Source organism: Phocoena sinus, chromosome 18, assembly GCF_008692025.1.
Source record: "Phocoena sinus isolate mPhoSin1 chromosome 18, mPhoSin1.pri, whole genome shotgun sequence".
In the NCBI taxonomy this organism is placed as follows: domain Eukaryota; kingdom Metazoa; phylum Chordata; class Mammalia; order Artiodactyla; family Phocoenidae; genus Phocoena; species Phocoena sinus.
In genome coordinates this window covers 46,728,931-46,755,080 of record NC_045780.1, presented here as the reverse complement: position 1 = coordinate 46,755,080, position 26,150 = coordinate 46,728,931, and positions in this window count along the sequence as shown.

Sequence of the window (26,150 nt, the reverse complement as noted above, 5' to 3'; positions counted from 1 at the left end):
ACAAGCTTCGTTCACTATATTTTTGGTAGACTCAGGGTAGACATGCTTTTCTCTAGATATTAGATATTTGGATATATATGGGTTAAACTTAATAATTGCTTGCTGTGAATTTTAAACCTTGTATTTGGAAAAACAATTCTAGGTGTCTTTTGCCTAAACTGACTTTGTCTGTATTGAATGCTTCCTATAAAAATTGACAACGCTCACGGTGCCGACAGCCAGAGAGCCTCTTAGGGCTGCACCAGTCTGCAATAAATGAAAAGCTCTTTTCAGACTGAATTTTAGTTGTGTATTGTTATTTGTCTTAGAGTCCATTTATTAGTCCAGAGATAATGTGACAGTTGACTCTTACAGTAACACAGTACTCATTAGCTAGCTTGACAGGGAGGTGCCAACATCCACTGGAGATTGTATTTTATTAATCTTCATGGCTCATTTGGAAGCCTGGCTGGCTATCTTGTAATGTGCCCTCGTGCTGACTGAGACAGGGATGTGTAGCCATGCTTACGACTGAAGGATATAAACTTGCATGATAGGATCTTTCCCTTTCTTTGACCTGAAATGCAGACTAGTAAAGCTCACGTGAAAAGCTGTAGTATCCAGTGAAAATTGCCTTCCTAAGAATCTGTAACATGCCTTCTAGATGCTAAATACCATTTGAATTTAAAACTACTCAGTGCTTGGTTGATATATATGCTAAAAAGCTGAGGATAGATTTAATTAAGTTTAAGGTGAATGTTGAAATGCCTTGAAGTAGTAATGTTTGCCATCATATCTTTGTTTCCTCAAATTATTTGTGTGTGTGTGTGTATAAAAATAGTCTTCTGAGTTGATGCAGATTTTTTTCAAACTTAGTGAATTTGCATAAATCATGCTCCTTGGGTCTTGGAAAAATCTCAGCTTGTGTTTGAACAAGCTAAATTAAATATGAGTCATAGCTTCCAGCTCTTATTCCGCTGACTTTTTTTCTCAGTTGGATTTTTGTTGTATATTTGTTTGGGGATTTTATTATACAGAGATCTCTTATAAGGTAGTTGCTTATTTTTTAAAAAATGATTTTGATAGTAAATATTTTGCAAGAAAGTTGAAAAATTTCCAAACCATCACACTGTGATGTCTCTCTGGACAAATAAGCTATTATTTGATTCCTAAACTCTACATGGAGTATCCTAAGTCTTTATTCCTCAACGAGTTTTCACTTCTTTCTTACCAATTCAAACGTATTTCACTCCATATTAACTGAAAATAGATTTGATTTGGATGTTTTCTTTGGCAGTACGCTAATAAGGCCAATCAAGACGAGATTCCAAGCCTTAGAAAAATGAAATCAACATGTGGTTTAATTCTCACTACTAATACTACCCTGAAAGACTGTTAAGCTTCTGATAGAAAACAATAAAAAACAAGGAAATTCACTGTTAAAACGGGAACATACCATATGTCCTTTAATACCTAATTACAACAAGGGCACAATAAGAGAGTCATTAAGCCTGCACCCTATTGTGCATAGGTATCAGAGGACATATGGTGCATTTCAACCATTAGTATGAATTTGATTGCATCTGTGATTTTCTGTTACAACTTTGACTGTATTTTCCAGAAGAAAATGTTGGTAGACATATTGGTCATTGAGAAGAATTGCCAACAATGAGAGATGGGACCATTTTTACCCCTCCAGAGATAGGTGATTATAAATTGCATAAGGGCCTACTAATAATCTTGTTTTCTCTTCTGGCTTTCAATGTCTTCTGGCTCATTATTTTCCTTGTTGAAAATTTCTCATTCAAACAAATTATTTTTACTCCCAGATAAGGGAATTTGATCTGAGTCCTTGCAAAATATGCATTTCTCACTAAATATTCCCCATAACGTGGTAGACTTACATGCCTACATATTGAAAATTGTAGATGACGAAAGGGAGTACCATGTCTATACTTTCTCTTCTTTCACTTACGGAGGTGGAATTAATAGTCAAAATTGGTAATCTTTTCTCTAGAGCTTAGCTTCAAAGTCATATGTGTATGTGTATATACATGTGTGTGTATGTGTCTATTTCTATATATGTGTAAATGTCTATATATTTCATTTTCTGTCTGTATATATGAAACACATATGTCTATATATACACATACACACAAATATATATATGTGTGTATATATGTGTATACACACACACACACACACACACACACATTTGTAAGACAAATATCAAGTTTGAAAGATCAAAAATTAGTAGAGTGAAGGCCCCAGAAGGGTGAGAGAGGCCTCACTCTCTCACCCTTTATCTCCATATCTCTAATACCTAACTTGTGGTAGCAACCTCACACTATAGTAACATGGTCATACAAGTGCCTGACACATTTAAGTGCATGTTAAATATAACTTGATTAAAATCTACTTCACATGATTTCTCTGTATTTCATCCATTCATCCATTCATTCTTTTCCATGACAATGTTTATTGACCCCCTATGATTTGCTGTGAACTCTTTTAAGGGTTTGGTCTACAACAGTGTGAAAAACAGGCAAGTCTTTACCAACTGTATGTCCTCCTGGAGAAAAATAGTGAGACAAATATAAGTGTGGTTTTTCAGATGCTGCTAAATGCTGTGAAGAGAATCAAGGCAGTGAAGGGGGTAAGAGTGTGCCAGGGAGCTTGGGGTAGGGGATTTGTTGCTTCTCTGCCCATGAGCCATATGATGATTAGAGTGTAGAAGGTGAGGGACCAGCAGGGAATCCTGGGCTTCATGTGACCAATGGAAACATTGGTCTCAACATAAAGAGTTGAGACTTGTCTGGAGGCAGATGGTAAGTGGAGAGGAGGTGGATGTTGAAAGACAAAGTGGTAGGGTCTTGCCATGGGCCCCTGGCATTCTGGATCCCCTCTCCCACTCTGGTAAGAGGGTGACCTTATCCAAAACTCCTGGAGCATCTGGGCTTTTACTCATGCCCCCAGAGTTGTACGGGGTGGGCCTGGCTTGGAGACTCTTCTGTCTAGCTGTTTAATGCTAATGTTTAATGCTGTTCTTGTCCCAGAACCAGGTTACAGATGACTAAAATTCTGAGGATATTTACTACTGTTCAGGTATTTTGCTAAGTATATTTTACCTATAGCTGGCAAATCATCACTTATTTAGAAAATTTGAAAAAATTCTAAAAAGTAAAGTTTCATGTTCCATGAAGTCTTAGTAACTGAGGAAGCTGTCACGTGTTAAAAACGTATCCTGGAACACTGCAATGAATTGTTTAGGCTGTAAATATTACAGATTTTCTTTGCTATAAAATGCTAGTTTTATGACTATTTACACATGTTGTCCTCATTGGAACACATGTTTTTTTCAAAAGACTTCTACCATTTTGGTTTAGGGAACTTTACTCCTGTAGCTTGCTGCAAGCTAGGGACTGGAATCAGACTAGGACCTGGTCTTAAACCCCAAATTACTGGAATTTTACTTCTTGAGTTTAGGAAATTCCTACAATAAATGCTATACCAAGAAGTGAAACTGAACACAGCTTCACTTCTTGGTATAGCATTTATTGTAGGAATTGAAGATGGTAGGTTTAGTATTATGCAATTAACAAGAGGTCTTGTCCACTTAAGTTTATATAATACTTCTTATAGAACTTTTGAAGCCTAGAACTTTTAGCAGAGGTCAGGGAGGTGAAGGGGAACCTGTCTTAAAAACTGGCTTCAGTGGATAAAAAGAGAAGATTGGACAGTGGTGAGGCTTCACTATTCGCTCTAATGGAGTCTTAACATAGTAGCCTAATTAGTGATGTTTAAATATTGTTTCACTTCTCTCGATCTTCATCTCACCAAAAGCATTAAAGTCCAACTCATTGGGACATAATTACAAGTCTATAATATATGAAGTCAAATACTCATCCAATCACTAAGATATAGTTAAACTATTTTTCAAGATTTTTTTAGAGGACCAACTTTTGACAAGTATTAAAAGGGGTGCATTTTACTAAACTTTTGGTGTGATTATGAACTGAGAAATTTTCTAGTGTGTATCACTGAACATAGGTCATTGTCTCTTACGTTTGCTTAAACCTTGCGTGAATTTCCCAAACTGGCAATTACATCAGAGACCAGTCACACCGAGGTGTCTCTGAGGCTTGTGAAAATAGACTGAAGTTATTTTTCTCAGCTCTAAGCATTTTCATGAATGGAGTAGAACTTAATAAATCAGGAGTCAAAATTTAACATTAGAGGCCTGAATTTGCAACTGAATGGTTGGAGGGTCGTACCCAGGCACTTTATCCCTCTGTGCTGATAACATTGTGAATGTAACTTTTGCTGCCTGCTTCCCAGTGCAGTAGTCAATGGGCTGTAGAAAGCATTCAATGAACTAGGATAAAAATGCAAAAATATTATTAACGTAATTAACATAACTGAGACATTTTTATGTAATCTACCTTGCACTAGTTACTTAACCAGCCCCGTGATTCCTTAGCACTTATGGACACGCCACTTGAAGCTATGATAGGTAATCCATCTGTCTCTGTTTCATCGCCCCCTTATTATCTCTATTGTAAATACAGACTGTCCCCCCACTTGACTGTGAGTGCAACAGGGACAGGGACTTTTGGAACTGTATCTGGCTAGTAGATGCTCAATAAATGCTTGTTATTCATAGGGGTGAGGACCAATCTCTGTACAGGGTAAATACTCATTCAATGCTATTGTAATTGATCTGTTTGGCAGGATAATTATTTATTGAGAAATTAAAAATTCAGTCTCTTTGTTTCCCTTCTTCTATACCAAGAAATTAACCAGAACTTCTTGTTCCCTTGCTTCAAGGTCATTGTTTTGAAGAGCAGAAAATAGACTTCATTTGAAGATACTGCTAAACTGCTTCTCCTGCAGCCAACCCGTATTTACTACTGATTTTAGTTTTCAAAAGCCAGCTCTCTTTCAGGACATTATGACAGACTCCATCAGAGGGGGACAATGGATGGGAAAAATGCTCAGAGAATGAAAGGTGGGAGTGGCTGCATCTGGATTAGAGTGAGTCGTCAAGACTGAGAAGGAACGGACCATATTCTTTGGTCCCTTGGCAACATACAGGACTTGGTGGGAAGGCTTATGGTGCATCTCAGGGGCAGGGCTCTTGGCACTGGGACTTTATAAGAATTCCTGTGACCTAGCAGCTGAGCATCCATCCCTCCCACCACCACTCAGAGAACATTCAGGTTAAGACAATAGCAAAGAGTGACCGAGTGTCTTGAAGACCAGTAAACATCTTTCATAATGACTCTGCTTCCTGAAGCTCCCTGAGATCCCCAGAACAAGTGGATAATGAAGAACAACCTATTGGAAAATAAGAAAACTCTGTTTAAAGGCTTATCTAAAACATGACACCAAGACTATGGCTGCACAGACCAAGTGAAGTGGAAACAATAGGTGCTGTGGAAATGAGATAAAAATAGATATCCCATGGGGACATTTAGGGATTGAAACCCAAACCCCCTACCAGAATTTCTCAATTTTTTTCCTGAAGTATCCCCACAATTCCTCTTTTGGACATTGGTTGTCTGCCAGAATCTGCACTTAACCTGCTTTTCAAGCCTTATTTCCAATTACACTCTTCCCACATTTGACCACATCCAAGTTTGTTTTATTCTCCAACATCTTCCCATGTAAGTTAGGAACTTTGAGTGGCCACACTGGAATCATATTGTTTTGAGGGCTTTGTAACTCGATGTCACTGTGGTAAATCTGAATCAAGTGTCTTGGCTACTCAAATAGTTTCACTTCCTATTAAAAAAGGAGTAAGTATGGATGTGAAGAAGAAGAGTAATATTTGTCTTCATTTTTGAGATGATTAGTAATTCTGAAAAAATTAGCACTATTCATGTAACATGTAGGCATTTACCTGAGTGGTTAGAAATAGGAGGAAACATTTGGGAAGAAGTTGGGATAAATAGAACACTAGGCTGGCCTGCCATGCACTGCTTGACAAGCCCTTCTTTCTTACTCTCATCCAGGCGTATTCTCATACTCAAGTATGAACCCTTCCAAAGGAGACAGATGCTGAAGTCCAAACAAGATGAAAAGTGACAACAGAGCTTGGAAAAGTGATTAATATCACCTAAGTGGGACTTCCCACTGGTGGTCCAGTGGTTAAGACTCCGTGCTTCCAAATCAGGTGGTGAGGGTTTGATCCATGTTTGGAGAACTAAGATCCTACGTGCCTCATGGCACGGCCAAAGAATAATTTAAAAATAAATAAATAAATAAATAAATAAAAAATAAATAAATAAAAAAAAGAGGGCTTCCCTGGTGGCACAGTGGTTGAGAGTCCGCCTGCCGATTCAGGGGACGCGGGTTCGTGCCCCGGTCCCGGAGGATCCCACATGCCGCGGAGCGGCTGGGCCTGTGAGACATGGCCACTGGGCCTGCGCGTCCGGAGCCTGTGCTCCGCAACGGGAGAGGCCACGGCAGTGAGAGGCCCGTGTACCGCAAAAAAAAAATAAAAAAGAAAAAAAGAAAAAGAAAATCACCTAAGCTGTTAGGGTCCTCAGGGCATATGATGGCCACTGTCCAAGCTGGGCACTCTACACTGGGGGCCTCTTGAAAATCAGTGTCTTTAATGGTTTTTGTGACTTAATCTACCTGAGAAGAGGAAATGTTAAAACCTCTATCAACATTTTAACTCTCTTAATATAAATACAGAACCAAGCAAGACACACCATGTTTCCTGATGCACAGGAGGAAGTCTTGAAATGACTATATTTTATTTTTTATTTTGGTCCTTAGTATATTGAGCTCTAAGTGTAACTTCTAGGGAGATTGGACCTCGTGGTTCTTTGTGACTTTAAAAGACAACATAGCTTATTGCTTCTACTGAAAACATGGGTCCATTTAAATTAGGAACCTGATTTCTCTTTAATCCTTCCTAAGTCTTTTTTTTAAATGTATTATTCAGTTTGAGTAAGAAATAAATTCTACATCATCTAGGTGTGTAGCCCTTTGAATAACTTTTGCTTAGGTTAAGGAACTACTTTAAAAAATTGTTCTTTCCTACGCATGCAGGCTGTAAAAAATTCAGTTTCAGAGTACCTTGTGAACCTACTATTGTTAGTACGCATGTTAGAACTAAGTTTTTAAAACCATAATTTAATACAGGGTGAAGCAGGTCATGATGCAGACACGCTTATCAATGATTCAGAGGGAACTGAAATATAAAAGATAAAATCAGACACTTATTCTGCAGACATAATATGACTATATTGTTATGTTATTCTTCAATTTTAAAATGAATTTTGGAGGAAGCAGTTAGAGTCGAGGAACATGAGTTTGCTTCCTGACATCATATAATAGCTACATAACCTTGGTCAAGATACTTAACCTTCCTTAGCCTCAGTTTTCTTTTCTGCTAATTAAAAAATTAGCACTAAGCTAATTTCAGTATAAGGTTTCTTGCCATCCATACTGATACACCCTAATCAATGCATTTTTTGAGGCCAAAATTTTATTTTAAAGGAAACTTCTGACTAATGGTTATGATATGGCACAAATGAACTGTAGTTGGCATTTTAACTATCTGGAATGTTCTATTTTATCGCCTCAGAAGAAAAATCATAATTGTTGAAGGTCACAGACTTTTATCAAACGAAGAGATGAGAGAGGCATACTGTAACGATTGTTTCTTTTCTGCATTTGTAACCTGACCTGGTAATAAAAGATAGGCTCTAAAGCAATTAACTATGGGAACGGTAAGGTGAATATATATTATCAAAGATAATAAAACCACGTAAAAGTTTTCAGTTATTCCTGAGATCTTTGAGTTGAGCAAACTTGACAATGAAAGAGTTTACGGTGGTTTAAGGTGTCACTGGTCACTTTCATTCTTAGGGTCATTTAAATATTATGCTAATGAAAAGAAAATGGAATAAAATATTATCCTGTTAATGAACTTAAAAGTAGATCCTGGTAGAAATATATGATAAATAAATACAATGTCAAGTTAGAAAAAATGTTGTAGTTTCATGTTGTTGGTTTGCAAATTGAATTTTTACATAAAATTTACACTAAATGGAACCTCATTATATAGTGATGAGGTCCAGTATGATCCAAATCATTAAAATCACTGTACTGCTTAATGATTCACTAAGTGGTACCACAGTGCCATAAATTTAGCACTAGTTTCATGATTCAGAACAGCAGACTGAGACACCAGCAAATCGTATGTGGATCATTAAATTTACAATGAATGTCAGAGATGAAATAAGGGGGAAAAAACACTTTGAGAGTTAGGGATAATATGTGCTCTAAGGTGACATACATCAAGATAAATGATCTTATACTGCTTGTGCTTGGATAATAATGGGGGGTAGTTTTTTTTTTTGTTATTCCTCATTTCATAATTTCCAGAGGGGCTGGAAGTCTAAACTTCTACGAATTAAAGCAGCTGTCACTTTTTGACTACTCTGTGATCTGTTTCATTTATATTTATAATATATACATGTATATATGCCATTACATTTTAAACTTAGCTGATTTTGCCTACACATTATGGCTCAACTAATTTCCTATCAGATTAGTTCAAAATGATTTTTATGGTTGGATGAAATTTGGACTGGGATTCCATGAAAGCTACTAAGAATATAAGGTTTAATTCTGAAATCGTTAATGATGTTTTAAATCACACCCTTCATGAATCTCAGCATTGTCTTAGTGTTTACCCCCCAGTATTTATTTGTGTGAAAATCTGTGTATTGCAACTCATAAAATATAAAATTAAATATGTTAAATATAAGCTTGATCTTCACAATCCATAAGTTTTGTTGCTTAGGGACCTGGAGAATTCACATTTGAGAGTACTTTTCTTGCATGTATGATTTGGAATATGAAAGGCGATTTCTTTGGGCCAGAAGTAGATCTGCTCACAGGCCTTTTATATAGAATAGAGTATGTAAGACATTATGATTTTTAATAGCTTAATGCTGAAAAGCTCAGCAAATAGCTATGTGGTATCTCTAACACATTGTTAGCCAAGAGTGCTATTTCTTTGTCAGGAAAACACTAATGTTTGCCAAATGATGAAGATTATGAGAGGCTGGCCTGAAGCGTTCAGACATGTTATCCCAACTTCTGGAACTGGGGCAGTTGATCAATCTCAGGGTGTAACGCAACCTATTTTAGACAATTATATCAGTCAATCACTGTGGACATTCAGATGAGAACCTTGTAGACATGTTAAACTTTATCAAGCAAGGTGTATTGAATAGCCTCTGGGGTCAGGATTTTTACTTTTATTTTTGGCTTGCCTATTTATGTCCTTTGGGAGAATGGCAAGAACAACGACAATTAAATTGCTGAGAGAGAGTGCAAAACAGAACTGCAGACTTAGGGGGATCATGGGAATCCCGTCCTTTGTTTTCGTGATTTATCTGCTAGAAAGTTCTATGAAAGCAAAAGCTATGTGCTAGTAAAGACAATTCATGGGAGGCATATGGCAAGCACTGCTTTCCTTTACTAGTCCAGGATGGAGAAGGATGGATTTTTTTCCTCAAGAGACAAGGGTAGTTTGATTCTGGCTACTGGATCCTGAAGTGGAACATTGAGAAGGAGATTATTTATTCCTTCTTGTAAAAATAAAAATGCTCTTGTTTGGGGGAAAAGTCCAATTGAAGATAAGAAAAGAGAAAATGTGTTCAATGAAAGCCTTTAAGATTGATTAGTCTGCTTAACCTTTGGGATTTTCCCCACTTGCCTCAGGGATATGGAGTTTTATTCAAGTTGGCTAAATACTTAAGACATTTCTTCATTTGGAAAGAATATTATTAGTAGTAACCATAAAAATGAATTTGAACAGCCTCTCCCCTTCACCGAACATTTATGAAGGTCTTGGGCTATCCAAGTCAAACACGGGACAACAAACAAATCAAATGCTGAAAGACCAAAGGGAACTATAAAAAAGCCATGTATTCACTTTGTCCTTGAAACTATGAAAACAATTTCTAGAATAAACAGGTTACGAAAACAGGACAGGATATTCTGTCAGCCCATGCAGGGCCTGTTATCTAGAAATTGCTTATGGCAGAGGGGTATAGACAGTTAGAAGAGAAGATAAAAAGTGCTATTGTAGTGTCTCATAATAAGCCTTAGGACAAGATTGTAAAATGTGGCCGTTTAGTACAGTTCTGAGACAAAATAAATGGTATATAGCATTTCCCTGTTTATCCTGAAATCCACCTCGTGTCAAATGCTGGGCTCTGAAAGAATTTTCCCTCTTTCTTCTCTGCCTCAGAGATTTCTCCTAAATCTATGTAAGAAGTATAACACCTTAGAAACTTTCCTGACTTATGTGCCCTAATAACAGATCAGTTTCTTTCTATCAGCACTAGGTCCAGGTAAGAGGGAAATGAGGAGATCATTTTGGTAAAGAGAAAGATATGCTATAAGAGAATATTCTATTCACTTAGGAAGAGAAAGTGGACTCCCACTTTCCCTGCCAACTCCCTTAATCTTCAGGCTGGGGATTTGGTGGGGAAAAGATGAGAGGGTTAAGGGAGGAAAGTTATCAGAAATGTCTTTTGACAGAAAGAGCAAATCACTTATAAAGGAGCCATGTTTTCCTTGCATATTTGAGTTGTAATATTATAAACATATGTAATGGGGCAGAAAATTTAATCATCTCAGTAGTTGTTAGTTCTCTATGGGTTGAAACTAAGAGGAGCTCCTCTTCCTTAAGCCTGAACAAAGCTGGAGAGACCAGTGGGACGGAGTCTCTACAATGAGGTCATTAGGCTCAGGGCCAATGGAGTGCTGCCCAGACAAGGCCTTGAGGTCCCATAAAGGAACACGTATGTCTAGCTTGCAGTGTATATGCAACAGCATAATTATTAAATCACTGGTGGAAAATTTCAATCTGAAAATGAGAGCATCAGGGATGAATGACTTCTCTGTAAATGTCTGGCTTGTGTCTGAATAATGTTTCTCCACTATTGTGAGTGTTGACTATCCATAAAAAGCTCATCATGGTCAGAACAATGTTCGTTCAGCTGTTGGTCAACAATGTAAACAGTCTTGTTTGGATCAGGTCTTCCATTTCTTTAATGTGATTCCAGGACTTAATATATTTTGCATGCTAATGCCCTTTGACTGGAGAAATATCTTTCTTGGGATCTCTCTTTTGAATTGTGAGCTGCTTCTTTTGCTTAAAAGAAGATGCTGGCTATTCCTTTCATTTAGGGATAAGAGGTTGTGCTTCAATCATTTGATGAAGAATTTTAACTTAATCTCATTCTAAATGGGTTGGCTTCCTCTCTTTTGTGTGTAGAGATGAAGAGTTAAGAAGAGAATGAGGTAGAATGGAGAGAGAAGGCAAAGAAATGTATAATTATTTCCCTCTTTTAGCATTGCATATATTAGTTTATGCAGGTATCTATTTTTACTTATACCATCACATTTCTGAACTTTATAGAACCTTGTAACTTTGTCTAAAACTAGGACAGAGAAGAAGTTCTCTTTAAGGATGTTACCCGAATAGCTGCGCTCAATTTAATTTCTTTTTAAGATAGGGGTTCTGAAAATATCTATGTATCTTTCAGGTCCCTTTTCAGATAACCCCTGTTATGAACCACCAATCAATGAGTTCTGAATATCTATGATGGACTAAACCTATACGTAGATCCCGTCTTCCACTTCAAGGAAGCCTCAAGCCATGAAGAGCAGCAAAAATAGCTTATTTTGGGAGAGCAGGGGTGCTGGGGGTGTGTGGGAATGGTAGAAAGATCAAACATGGAAAATATCCCTTTCTACACATATGTATTGATGAGAGCTTGAATGAGAAGTTGTATATTCTGGTTTCTAGCCCTACTCTGCTCCAACGCTATGGATGATTTTGTCATGTACACTTTCTCACATCTCTAAAGTAAGCATTGATTTCATAGAGTTGGTGTGGACATAAAAAGAGCTAAAACCTGGGAAATACTTAAGTCATTGTAAAATACCACCCAATCATGAATATTAACCATATTATAATTACTGAAATGAGCTCATATTTTTGCCTTTTATTCTCAGATAATCTGCTCAACATGACTTTCTTCTTATTCCCATTTTTTGTTCAAAACCATGAAGCCGCTGCTTCTCATTGTGTTAGGGTGTCTTCCTTCTCAGGGTGAGAAGGGCTTTCGGTTTCCCCATCTTTCGTAAGTACGAGGAAACCCACATCCCCATCTATGCTGAGCCTGTGACAGCTGATTGATTGTTAATAACCTTGACAACGTTATTTTTCTTAGAGAAAAAGGAGACTTGATGACTTCTTTGTTCAATTTCACCTAAAGAGTAGTCTTGCCTGGTGCACACTGTAAGTGTCATTGGTAGGGAATTGTCCAGGAGGCATTCAGTATGTAAATGTTCTAATTAGATCAATGTAAAAGAGCAGTCATACATTCTGTTATAGCAGTGTGTCTGGTTCCACTAATAAAACCTCCCGAAGGCATGCACTACTAGGTTTCTCAATTAGTTTGTCCCAGATCATTTCATCTTAGGGTAGGGAGGGGAGGAAGGGTGGAATGAGAGGGTGAAGGGAGATGGCAAATTTACAGGTATTTTCTCCAGCTCAGAGAGCTGTCCAAATTTTCCCCATATTCTATCTGGTCACTATATCAGTCCTTAGGAAATACCCATCACTGCGTAGTATTTGGGAAAATGAAAAAACCAAACAACTTCTCCTCTCCACTTTCCCTGATGAAACTAATACCACCAGCACCAGCTCCATCTTTTCTCCTTCTCCTCTCCTTCCCCCACCTCCTAAGTCTCCTTGCTTCCATTTTCCAGAGAAAGTATCACTATGTAAAATTCCTAGCTCAGTGCCTGGCACATAATAGCAATTTAATTAAGCATTTGCTCCCTTCCCTTTCTCAAGGATACAGCATGCTCCAGGCCTCAGAAAATGTAAAACGAGTATCATAGCTACAGGATACATATTTATAACGATTGAAAAGATTGCAATCCTTTCTCTTTACACGTGACTTAGAACTTATGGGGTTGTAGAGCTGTTTGTCTAAGAAGGATCTGAAAACTTTGAAAGATATGTGCAGGAAAGCTTTTTTAAGCTCTGGGACTCCAGGGCGGCAGAGTGAGATAAAGGTGTGTAAAATCCTGGCAGAGAGTTAAGTGTTGTGTTTTTCGCTGTGTGTGCTCCGTTGACTGTGCTTAGTCATGCTGGCTCTGCACCTTTTGTAAAAGAATGTTGCCTCTAGCTTGAAATACACAGGATAGCCCGTTCTCAAGGCTCTGACCTTTAAAGGTATAACATTTGTCCATTCAGATAGAGATGAAAAGTTGCAGCACAGAGAATAACATTGGTCTTGTTGGAGGTCTACAGGAACATCATGACCTGACCTATGTGGACAGCTGCAAGAACAAAGGATTCAGACACCAAAAGTGTGCCACAAACAGCCATACCTCCTCCCCTTTTAGCGTAGAAGAAGCCTGACTTCTAACGTGGGTAAGGTGGCTCTGCAGAACACTAGTCGGCCAGCTTCTCGGTCTACTGGCTTTCTGAATAAAGTTGTTTTCCCTTGCCCCAGCAACTCGCTCCCCCATTTATCGGCCTGTCATGCAGCCAGAGGAATGAGTTTGGACTCGGTAACACTTTCACACTGTTCTTTCTCCAATTCTTTTATTTTCTTCACTATTTGGGAAAAGGCTTGGCTCAGCACTAATTCCAAACTCCTCTCCTCTACCCATTCCCCCAAGAGTTCAGAAGCCATGGGAATATGGAGAGCAGCCCCAAGTTAACCAGTGGAGTAGGGTGTAGGGGCAATGGTAATAATGTTAGGAAGGCTAGTAACGGAGGACAAGGATAAATGCCTAGAGGCTCTGAGCAGTCCTAGTTTACCTAGACCAGCTATCTTCATCAGTCTAGCTAGACCATTCAACCCAAGAAAGCCAAAGAATTTACTTTAATAAGGGTGTCCTGACTCTCTTCAGTAGCTCTCTCCTCCTTCCTGAAAAATATAAACCAAGAGGAAGGTGAGGTGGCATGGAAAGACTATGATTCTATGAATTAGATTCAGGAGAAGTGAGCTCTAGTCTGACTTTATCTCTTCCATTATAATCACTTACATGTCTGAGACCCAGTTTTCCCGTCTGTAAAATGGAGACATTACCTGCCTTATATAATTTTCAGGATTGTGCCTCAAATGTGATAAAGTATGTGAAAACCTTACACAAATTTTATTATCTTGTGTTCTTCTTTGCTCATTTTGTGCAGAAGCCACAAATATAGTACTAGTGGAGTCTTCCAGAGTAGCTGTTTTGAATAGGATGACTGAGAAAAAGAACTAAATAATAGTTTATCATTGTCTGTTGAGCTATCCTACAGAAGAGAAAGAAACACTTTTTGAGGAGATATATTGATAGAAAGAGAGGAATAGGTTAGATTTTTAAAAAGATTTTACTGGTTATGAAGTAGTGAGACAAGTGACGGTTTTGATTACAAAGGTTTTTCCCTGGAAGTCTTAATGACCAAGACAAGTACACATTCAGTGCAGGGTTACAATCAAAATTTAGAGGAAGATAACTTTTTGAAATTGGTTATAATGGTGGCCAATTACCCTATAAATTTATTTGATAACGTATTAATTTAACCATGTGGAACTTCTGATATTTTCCAGCCCTTGACCTACAGAAATGGTGATTTCATCTTGTTCAGCTCTCCTAGGAGCAAGAAGTAAAGGAATGAATTGTGGAGGTGATCTAGAATGTATGTTTGGGAATGAGTGGTTGGGTTTGAAAAAAACTAAAGGGATCTAGGTTGCTTTAGGAAGGCACATTAAAATATCTAATTGTGGATCCAGGATGGAGAGAGTCCAGAGTAGTTGTGAGAGGGTGTTAAGATATTGGAAATGTTGGGATGGAGTGAATGCTAGTCTCTACTCAGAATGACCTTCTCCCACCTTTCCATCTGGCTCACTTCTACTCATCTTTCAAGTCATATCTCGGAGAAGCAGAATAGATTTTCTCTCTCTTATATGCTTTTGTAGTACTGTGTGATTTTTTTTGCACAACACTTAAGAAAATTGTTATTGTGTCTGTAAGTGTGTTTACATTTCCTAAGGGCAGGGCTGTGTTCACCTTGTACACTACTATATTTCCAGTGCTTGGCACAGTGTTGGCCATTCAGGAGTTTCAAAATGTCAAGGAGAATAAGGCTGAATAATGTCAAGGAATCTGAAGGGTAATCAGTGAGGATAGTGGTTTGTTGAGCATAAAACTGGATGGTGCAGTCGAGAGGAAGAATGTGAATCAGAGGCCAAGGAGAACAGAAGAAATAGATCTGGTGCTGTGGGCTGTGGGCAAAGAGGCAACCAACAACCAGTGTGGTTTGAAGAACTGGGAACAGACAAATTGACTCTAAGTCAGTAGAATTATGAAAAGAGGTGACTCTATTATATAGTTTTGGAAGTGCCCTTAATAAATGAGAAAGCTGCTTCCTCTTCTTTGCCCACGGCTTCACTCTCTGAGCAGGCAGATACTGAGAGAAGATGGTCTTCTTGAGAGAAAGCATTGGAAGATACTGTGACTTCCAGTGTCAAGTTCTCCAAGCGACAACAGTGTGAGGAATGAGGTTAGCTAAAAGGCAATGAACCCACAGTGGAGCTGTAGTCTCAAAGGACAAGAGGAGGGATGAGCTGAGGGAGAGCCAGGGGTGGGGTAGAAAGAATAAAGATGACATGGACATTAGCAAGTTTTCAGTGGAAGTTGGTTGAGTGGGAAACTGGGTCTAGAGTGGCAGGTGTGGAGAGTGTGAAATGAGGAAGTCCCTGAGGAAACATGTGGAATGGAGAGGACAAATGCTCACTGTGATGAATATACCCGAGCAAGGTTGTGGAGTTGCAGCCCGAAGTCCCAGGATACTCAGCAAACCCAGTGTTTCTGATAAGACGGAGAGTCAGGCAGTGTTTCCACAGCCTTCTTCTCCAGCTAATTTAAGATAGAAAAGGTAGAGGGTGAAGTTTCTGCCCTAAAGTTTAGTGTTAAATTAGGAGAACAAGCAAATCTCTCTCTAATTATTCAAGTTGTTTAATGATATGCTTTAACAGTTATTTTGCTGCATGGCAATTAGATTCAAATGGTAAGTCAGTCACATAAATGAATATAATTAGTGGTGTTTTTGCATAGTTAGATCAAGAATTTAGGGGCCTGTTAGGCGAATGGTGATCCAGGGAGAAGGTTCATTTTTGGCTCCTAGCACTTCCCCCGCTAAAGGGAAGGATTATTGATTGTTTCAAAATTCCCTCCTTGGTGCAGTCCTTAGGTAGGCCGCTGTCTGCCTTCCAGTAAGATCATCATATGACTCTATTTATGGTTTATCCTTGTCCTTCTTCCCAAATCAGGGCACAGAGGAAGAATGAGGGATGAGAAGTGTTGGGGGCGCGTGTGTAAACACCTTCTTGCTAGGAGAGTATAGAAAGTTCCTGACTTTGAGAAAGTTTCTTGCATCTCTTGCCTCAGTTTTTTTTCCTATTTTAGAATATTAAAGTATTCCAATTTTATTATTTTGAGATACTTCAAACTTAGAGAAAAATAAGGGGAAAGAATGTAATTGCCTCCACCCATTTATGAGCTCTAACAGATTCTAACATTTGTTCTATTTACTTCAGGATTTAAAAGAATGAAATAAATGGTTGATTTCAGTTACAGAGGAAACCTCTTTTTGCACCACTCTCTGAACTAATTTTCCTCACCCTAGAGGAGCCATCATGTTGAAGTAGGTTTGTATCGCTCTTATTTGTATTTTTATACTTTTACTACATAGGCATGTTTTCTGAAATAAATATAAATTTTCACATGTTTTAAAATTTCAAATAAATGATATGCTGTACTCATGAGCATGAAAGCGTTTATTCAGGAGCAAATTAAAAAATACCTAAATATCAAAATTAAGCCACATAACAGACACACATTACTATGTATAAGATAGATAACCAAAAAGGACCTACTGTATATAGCACAGGGAGCCATACAACCTGTGTATAGCACAGGGAGCCATACAGCCATATTCATTATTTTGTAATAACCTATGGGAAAAGAATCTGAAAAATACATATATATATATATATATAAACTGAATCACTTTGCTAAACTAACACAACATTGTAAATCAACTATACTTCAATAAAAAAAAGAGAAGCCACATGATTTCAGCATTAAGAACATGTAATTACCTGACTGATCAAGAATTCTGGAAGTAGGTGATTCCAGGTGAGGTATAGCAGCTCAGAGATATCAGCAAAGATCTGGGCTGTTTATATCCTTCTGCTCTGCTATGCTCAGGAAGCTGCATCTCTTTCCTTCGCCTTGTTGCTTCAGGATAGGAAGATGACAGCAACCAAGAATCATAGTCTCACACAACTACATTCAAGGCAGGAGAAAAAGGGCAGAGAGGAGAATATTTCCCATATTACCACTCTGCCCACTCTCATGTGTATACACTGCTGAGTCCTGGGGACTGGGAATATAATGGATTTAACTCCCATGCTTAGGCTATGTTTTATGGCACCATTACCTTTATTTATTTATTTATATATTTATATTTTTTTAACATCTTTATTGGAGTATAATTGCTTTACAATGGTGTGTTAGTTTCTGCTTTATAACAAAGTGAATCAGCTATACGTATACATATATCCCCCATATCTCCTCCCTCTCATGTCTCCCTCCCACCCTCACCATTATCTTTATTTAAAAAAATTTTTTTAAATTTTTATTGGAGTATAATTGCTTTACAATGGTGTGTTAGTTTCTGCTTTATAACAAAGTGAATCAGTTATACACATACATATGTTCCCATATCTCCTCCCTCTTGCGTCTCCCTCCCTCCCACCCTCCCTATCCCACCCCTCTAGGTGATCACAAAGCACCGACCTGATCTCCCTGTGCTATGTGGCTTCTTTCCACTAGCTATCTATTTTATATTTGGTAGTGTATATATGTCCATGCCACTCTCTCACTTTGTCACAGCTTACCCTTCCCCCTTCCCATATCCTCAAATCCATTCTCTAGTAGGTCTGTGTCTTTATTCCCATCTTACCCTTAGTTTCTTCATGACCTTTTTTTTTTTTTTAGATTCCATATATATGTGTTAGCATACGGTATTTGTTTTTCTCTTTCTGACTTACTTCACTCTGTATGACAGACTCTAGGTCCATCCACCTCACTACAAATAACTCAATTTCATTTCTTTTTATGGCTGAGTAATATTCCATTGTCTATATGTGCCACATCTTCAGCCATCATCAAAAAATCTAGAAGCAATAAATGCTGGAGAGGGTGTGGAGAAAAGGGAACACTCTTGCACTGCTGGTGGGAATGTAAATTGATACAGCCACTGTGGAGAACAGTATGGAGGTTCCTTAAGAAACTAAAAATAGAACTACCATACGACCCAGCAATCCCACTACTGGGCATATACCCTGAGAAAACCATAATTCAAAAATAGTCATGTACCAAAATGTTCATTGCAGCTCTATTTACAATAGCCAGGAGATGGAAACAACCTAAGTATCCATCATCGGATGAATGGATAAAGAAGATGTGGCACCATTATCTTTAAAATAGAGAGTTTATACCTGATAATCTGAGCTAATCCCATGAGCCCTTTTAAAGCAGAGGTTTCTCCAGCTGGTCACAGAATAGGAAGTCAGAGATTCAAAGCAGAATCAATGTCTTGTTGCTTGTGTTTAGATGGGGGGCATTGCATGGCAAGGGATGCACATAGTCCCTTGGAGCCAAGATAGACCCCTGGAAGAAAGAAAGCACGAAAATAGGTACCTCAGTTTTAAAGTTGCAAGGAACTGAATTCTGACAAGAATGAGCTTGGATGTAGATTTTTTTCCCCCAGAGCTTCCAGAAGGTAACTCAGTGTAGCCAACACCTTGATTTCATCCTTGAGGTACCTGAAGCACAGAAGCCACCCATGCCATGCCAAATTTCTAACCTATAGATGGGGAGCTAATTAATGGTTATTGCTTTAAGCCACTGAGTTTGTGGCAATTCATTAAATAGCAATAGAAAACTAATACAACCCAGCCAATAATATTAAGTTAACAAATTCAAAATACATCCAATGGATAAAATATTATACTATGACTAAAAACTATGTTATCAAAGCATATTTAGTGACATAGAAAATGCTCATATGTTAAGCAAAGAAAAAGCAAGCAAGATACAAAACTGTATGTAACTATAGGTAATTATGTATAACTATATGTATGATCCCAAATGCGTATTTGAGATCTTATAAGCCAGGGACCTTGGTCAAATTACTTAACCTCACTGTACTTCAGCATCTCCTTCTGCAAAATGAAGATTTTACATTTTACCTGTAAAATATTTTATATTCCACCCCCCAATATAACCTTATTAACTATTTGGTTTCCCCAAAACACAATCAAGAAAGGCAAGATTAATGCTTGATTCCTTCCTTTTATTTACTAAGTTGTAGAATAATAATTTGGTGCCCCATCAACCTGCAAAATTGACCAATAAAGTTTTGAAAAACACTACTGTGAACTTGTGGATTTAAAATATTTGATTCATTTTAACATTTTAATTCAACCTGGTTATTATTCTGTTTGATGCTCCATCAAATTGTTCCATCTTTAGCTAGAGAGAACACATCTGAGTTGGCTCCTGTCTTTAAACATAATCTCATTGGTCTCTGACAACTTCTTTGCTTTAAGGTACAGCCACATATTGGAGACACAACTTGGTACCTTTCCTGTCTCAGAATGACAACTGGCCATTTCTCTAAGGAGCTCCGACTTATTTTAATAGGAAATGGTATGTAGGGATGGAAGTCTAAGTGATAGTGATAGAGATAATCTATACTACTTAGTTCACATGATTTCTAGAACTTTCTTGTGTATACAGCTAGAAGAAAATATTGCTTACTAATGACATTAATGTAAAACTTATTTGCTTGATTCTTGCATCTACATAATAATTTAAATAACATTACCAGTAAAAATAAAACTACTGAATACTGTGCTTTTTTTTCGTCCTTATGGTATATTCAACCAAGAATGTACTCTCATTGTGCTGCGTTTTAAAAGCACTTGATGTAATTAGTCTCTGTGTGATTATGATTTTAACTTGGTATACAATTGAGTAATGTTCCCTTGTTTTGATTTGCTTTTGATGATTAACATTTGCTTAGTTTCCTTTTCTATTTAATTTAAATATGTTATGTACTTGTTCCCAAAGTCAAAATTATAAACCAAGGTGTATTCAGTGGGATTTAGCTGCCTGATGCTGAATTGATTAGAATGGACTTCTTTCAACCGAGAGGGTGACAGTGATTCCTTCTTATCAGAATGGGTACCTATTGTAGACCTGGGTTTGCCTTCCTTACCTGTAGAGGATCTCCCAGAACCACCATCTGAAGACTTAAAGAATGCAGGAAATATATGAATAATATCCTGTACAACATTATTTCCGACTAAGGGACCTATTTTACAGCCCCTTACATAAAGAGATGTGACAACAGGCACACTATTGACTGGTCTTTCCTAAACCTTATCAACCTAGTAGAATGGTAGAATGGCCTGGTAGGTGGGTGGTTAAAGCAATAGCTTGGGGATGACACTGCTGGAGTGGGGTGCTGTCCTCCAGGAGTTTGTACATGCATTGAACCATTGGCTTGGTTGTGAGTTCAATAGTTAGAATATGAATCTGGTAGCCAGTGGGTACAAGTAAGATTGGCCCTTCTCCCAATAACTCCCAGGGACCCATTTGTGGAATTTGTACTTCTCATCCTCATAAACTGGTTCTGCTGGATTAGAAGTTCTGATTTACGATGGGGTGGGGTAATATTTTCTTCGTAATGACTTGAAGGTACTACTACCACATAGGTGTTTTGGACACTTCATGCCAAAGGACCAGCAGTAAAAAAATTCTGTTATTATGTTGATGGGGGAAATTGAACCTTATTGTCCTGAAGAGTTAATTAAGGTTCCTGCTATACAGTAAGGTAGAGAGAGGTGTGCCTGAAAGAGGACATTACTAGGGTGTCTCTAGGAGCATCAATGCCTGTTGACAACGTTGAACAAGCAGTTAAAGTAAACCCAATGAGGGCAAGTTAACTAAGGTTAACTTGCAGACCCCATAGGGATGGTGGTCTTGTTATCTCCCAGGCATGTGAACTAGAACAGCCAAAATGCTGGTCAAGGGTGAGGAAAATGTAGAGTGGGAGATTAAAAAAATAATTAGATTCAAAACCAGCTGCAGCAATAAGGATTATAGTTTGTTCTGTGAAACTTCTTGTATTAAATCCTTGCAGAGAATACCACATGCCATCACCATAAGAGAGGCTCCATGACAAAGTTTGCTTTAATGGCAGGCATAGGTGAATTCCCTGCTTCTCGCATTTTACCTTAGCCACTTCTTAGGTTACCAATTCTCTGCATATTCTGAGCATCTTTGTGCAGGCTTTGACTGTCTATGTGCAAGTGTGATCTGACAGTACTTCACCTTGGGCTCACATGTATGTGTCTTACTTCTAGTGGAAACTTGTATGCACGTTCAGCTTGGAGTTGCAGGGAAGCTAATAATGCCTTTGACCAAAGGGTGATGAGAGCCAAAAAAGAATGCCTTCCTTTTTCAACCTTGAGGCAGACAGTTTCAAAAAGCATTTCCTGGTCTCCTCAGATGGCCCTACAGCATTAGACACCAGTCACCCTTTTTGGTGGCCAACTTGATAATGCATCCTTGCACTGGTTATATCTCCTTTCGTCTTCATTCCCCTTACATCTTCCTTCTGCTTCCTAGAATAACTTCCCAAACTAACTATTTGCATGCAAATCTTTGTTTTAAGCTCTGCTCACAGAGGAATCCTGGCTAAAAACACGGTCAAAATGCAGGCTCACTCTTGATTCTGTTCACTGCTATATCACTGCTCCTAAGAACAGTCCCTGGCAATTAGGAGGCACTCAATAAGTATTTGTTAATTAATAAGCAGTTAAATGAATGAGTCCCCCTTTTATTTAGACTAACAGAAAAATGAATCTATAGTTTTAACCTCTAAGATATCTAGGAGTGAGAAGTGGATGCAATGAGGTCAAGGCAAGCTTAAAGAATGAATTTAAAAGACCTATCTACATATTTATTATATAGATTTTTATGTTTATCTTCTAGCAACTAGCAAAAGGACCACTCCTAGTACCAACTGTTTTAGGTCATGTTTCCTAGAAGCAGAGTCAGAGACAGGGTTTCAGGTGGATATTTTTTATTATATCAGGAGAAAAGGAGAGAAACTGGTGCTTAATGTTAGGATGCGATTCCAGATGGAGTCTAGCTTTAGCCCACTCCATGGGAGCTCTAGGGCATGCACTGCAACGTCAAATTGGTTTCTGAAGCAGCCTTATTCCTGCCTCCAGGGAGTCAGTGGCTGTGATCTGTTCCTAGGAGTGCGGGTGAGACATAACCTTCCAGATTAGTCAACTCTTGCTTAGTTGAGGTCAATTACCTGGAGAAGGTTTTAATTTCATGCCATTAGTAGCCAAAAGCACCAACTAGGGGATGGCTACACCGGTCCTGGTCAAAGGGATCTGGCCAAGACACCAGCAACATTCACTACAGAAAGAAATACATTTTCAGAGCAAGATAGAGAATTTGACCAAATGTATTGAAATATTATTTAAGTTAAATTTTCAGGGATATTTTATCTTCCAGGTCGGCACAATTTACACAATCCTTTCCTCGTGAAATTGAATGATACTGATAGTGCAGACATTTGTTAATTTAGACACATCTGGATATTACCTCTAAAGGCAGCCACAGACATTAGTATGATTTGTATTCAGTAAACTCTATGAATCTCTTCTAATGTTATTTCCATCAATTAATTCTGCAATTCTTCAAAAGTTTTGAATATTTTGAGCTCTGAGTGCTCAGGCATGGGAAGTGAGTTGCAACCATCCCCAGTTGCCATCTGCTCAGTCCACATGTCCACATGGAATCTGCATACACGTACTTTGAACAAATCAGCAGTGCTCTTTTGTTCCCCTGCAGTCTTGGGTTCAGAGTGTTTAAACATCTTGTCAATTTCACAAGGATGTACAGCCTACTGAGCCACTGGGGGTCTGACAAGCTGGGTCTCTCAGAGCCTATTAATTCTAAAAAGTCCTTCATCTGAGGTAGCAGCTCAAAAAATGTATTCAACAAGTTTCTATGACTCAGTCAACTGAATGCTTTAAAATAAATCTCCATGCTCTTGTTATCCAAATTCTTCTTCTTTCAAAAGTACATAAACTCTTTATGATTAAGGGCATACAATGGAGAAAATTCAGTTTTGATCACTTCTATATTGTGCAATGAACTTGAATTGTACAGTTCATAGCACAGTGGTGCTTTGGAAAGAGAATATGTCGTCCTTATTTTGTGACTTGAGTAAATTGCTGACACCTTTCTTTTTCTTTTCACTTCAGGTGTCTAATCCTGGTACCTGAACTTAACTTTTCCTGCTTAAATCCTGTTCTTCAAGTTTCTTAGATTCCAAGCCATTAGATTTTATTAGTTTTTAAGTGCTAGCTGATTGGATAAAACTTTTTTCCTTTCCTTTCTTCTCTTTCCTTTCCTTTTATTTTCTTTGTACCCTACCTTATTTCCCTTCCTCTCTTCCTCCTTCCCTCCCTCCCTCCCTTCCTTCCTTCCTCTTTCCTCCCTCCTTTCCTCCCTCTCTTCCTCCTCTCCTTCCCTGTTAAAATCTTTGATTGAAGTCTCCTGGCCACTCCAGGGGGGAGGGGTCGGCTGAATTTGACCTTCAGGGCTAAATTTTACTTTGGGTCAAGTGAATGACCTTTATTTCTATCCAGCAGAAATTTTCAGGAGGTGAAGAGTAATCTATAACTTTCATGCTGCACAGAATGAAGAAATATTCAGACAGTTTTTGAACGTAAAACTAAATTTATTCTTTGGAAACACCATGCAAGGAACTTTTTAAAACTTAAATCATTCCTTTATTTCCAGGACAAATTTCTTGAAGTTCTGTAAGGAAATATGTCTTCCTTTAAAAAATTATCTTTGAGGTGTCAAGAGCCAAACAAAGCAGTTCCCTATATAGAAAGTACTAATAACCAAAGCTTCAAGGACAATATGTTGCATCAAATTTACTTATTTAAATCATTTGTTTAAAACAGACTCTATTTCTCAAAGAATTCAAAATACATGGGAAAAAGAAGAGAATAAAATGTATGCAACCTTTTCTGTGACTTTTTTCTATTAGAAAAGAGGATCTAGAGAAGTACAATAATTCAAGGTATGTTTTTTAGATGGAATGGACAGGACTTTGTTATAGATGAGATGTGGGTCTGAAAGAGAGAAAAGTGTCAAACATTTGTTTATAGAAACTGGATAGATCATAATACGATTTCCTGAGACAGGAAAGACTAAAAGTGGAGTATTTAGAGGAAGAGGAATGTGTAGAATTTTAGTTTGGAGCACATTAAATTAAGATGCTTATGAGACATCCAAGTGGAGAAGTAGAAATTCAAATAGGCCATTAGCTAAAGGATTTTTGGGCTCAGTAGAATGGTCTAAGCTGGAGCTGAAAGTTTTAGAAGTTGTTTACTAAAGATGGTACTGGAAATCTTAATCACCTAAGTGAGCATAGATAAAAAGATGCATCACACAATGCCTGGAATAACTTCAAAGTTTGGAGGTCAGGAGAGTAGAAGAAGCTGGCCCAAGATACTAAGAAGAACTGGTGACCATATTTCAAAGAGGATCAAGTGCTAACCACGTTGAGAACCACTGGAGAGAGCTGAAGTTGATTGAGGATAGAAGGGTGCAATTAGATTTGCAATATGGAAGTTGTACTGTCCTTGACAAAATTAATTTCAGTGCAATTATAAGGATGGAGATACCATCAAGGTGGCTGAAGAATAACTAGGGGGTGAGAGTTTTGATTCAGGGTTTGGGGTCAAGTTTTTAAAGAATTTTGACTATGATAGAGAGCAGAGCAAAGGAGTGACAATTGGAAGATGAATGCTGTTTTTGAAAGATGTGAGGATATTCGAACTCATTGGTGTAGACCAAGAATGACTTGGTCTAGATGGAGAAGTAGAAGAAACAAGAAAAGGAGGACAATTTAAGAATAAAGTTTGCTGAGATGAGAAGGAGAGGGACCTGGAGCTTACATGGAGGGATTTTTCTTTGCTAGTAGAAGAGACATTTTCTCTGATGTAACAGAGAAAAAAGGAGTGGACAGAGCTGCAGAAGATTTGTGAACTACACAAAGATTTTGTAATTTTTCTTTTTGATGTGGAATAAACTTCCCTCCTAGGTTGGAAAAGAATCATGTACAGAATTTTCCTAAGTGTTCTAGTAACCAAATATTGCCTCAAACCTTGGAGCTCCCTCCAAATGCTCTGTTTGTCACCATTCATAATTTCCCTTTTAACACTCACATTGTCCTCAGAAATTCTGCCAGCAGATCTCTATGGCTTCTGGAAGTTCAGACTACTCAACTTCTGAGCTTTTAAAACTTTCTTAAAAATCCAGTGATTGGCCCATTAACACAGCTACTTGCCTCAATTTACCACAACAGGTTAAGAAAAGGTTTATTTTACTTATCTCCAAGCTTATGATATGGAAAATAATATTTCTCCTTACTTCATCTACATTTTCTTCCAATATTTCACTTCCTTTGGACCCCAAGGTAAAGAAATAAATAGACACTAACATTTCTGCACTAGATGAAATGTTCCAGAAATCATTAAGCTGAGAAAACATACTTTGTAATTTCTAAGGTAAGAACAATAGACATTCAAGGAAAAATTAGATCAGCGTTACTATGTGTGAGCAGTCTGTAAATTCTGACAATACTTTAGTGGTAAGAAGTAGGTATTATTAAATATGAAATTATTTAAGGAGGGATTTTCTTAATCATTGGAAAGATATGGCAGGCTCTTCACACCTCATAGAATACAATAGATAGTGATAACTGATCCTGAAGAAAGATTAGGGCAGACTGGAATTGACATGATACTTCATTGTATTATCTGCTCTTCTTGATTCCCTTTTTTTTTTTGTACTTTTTCTTGTTTCTTTCCTAAGAAGAATGTCTATATGGTGAAAATTAGATCTCCCAAATACTGATGCTAAGTCTTATTTTATGCCCACTA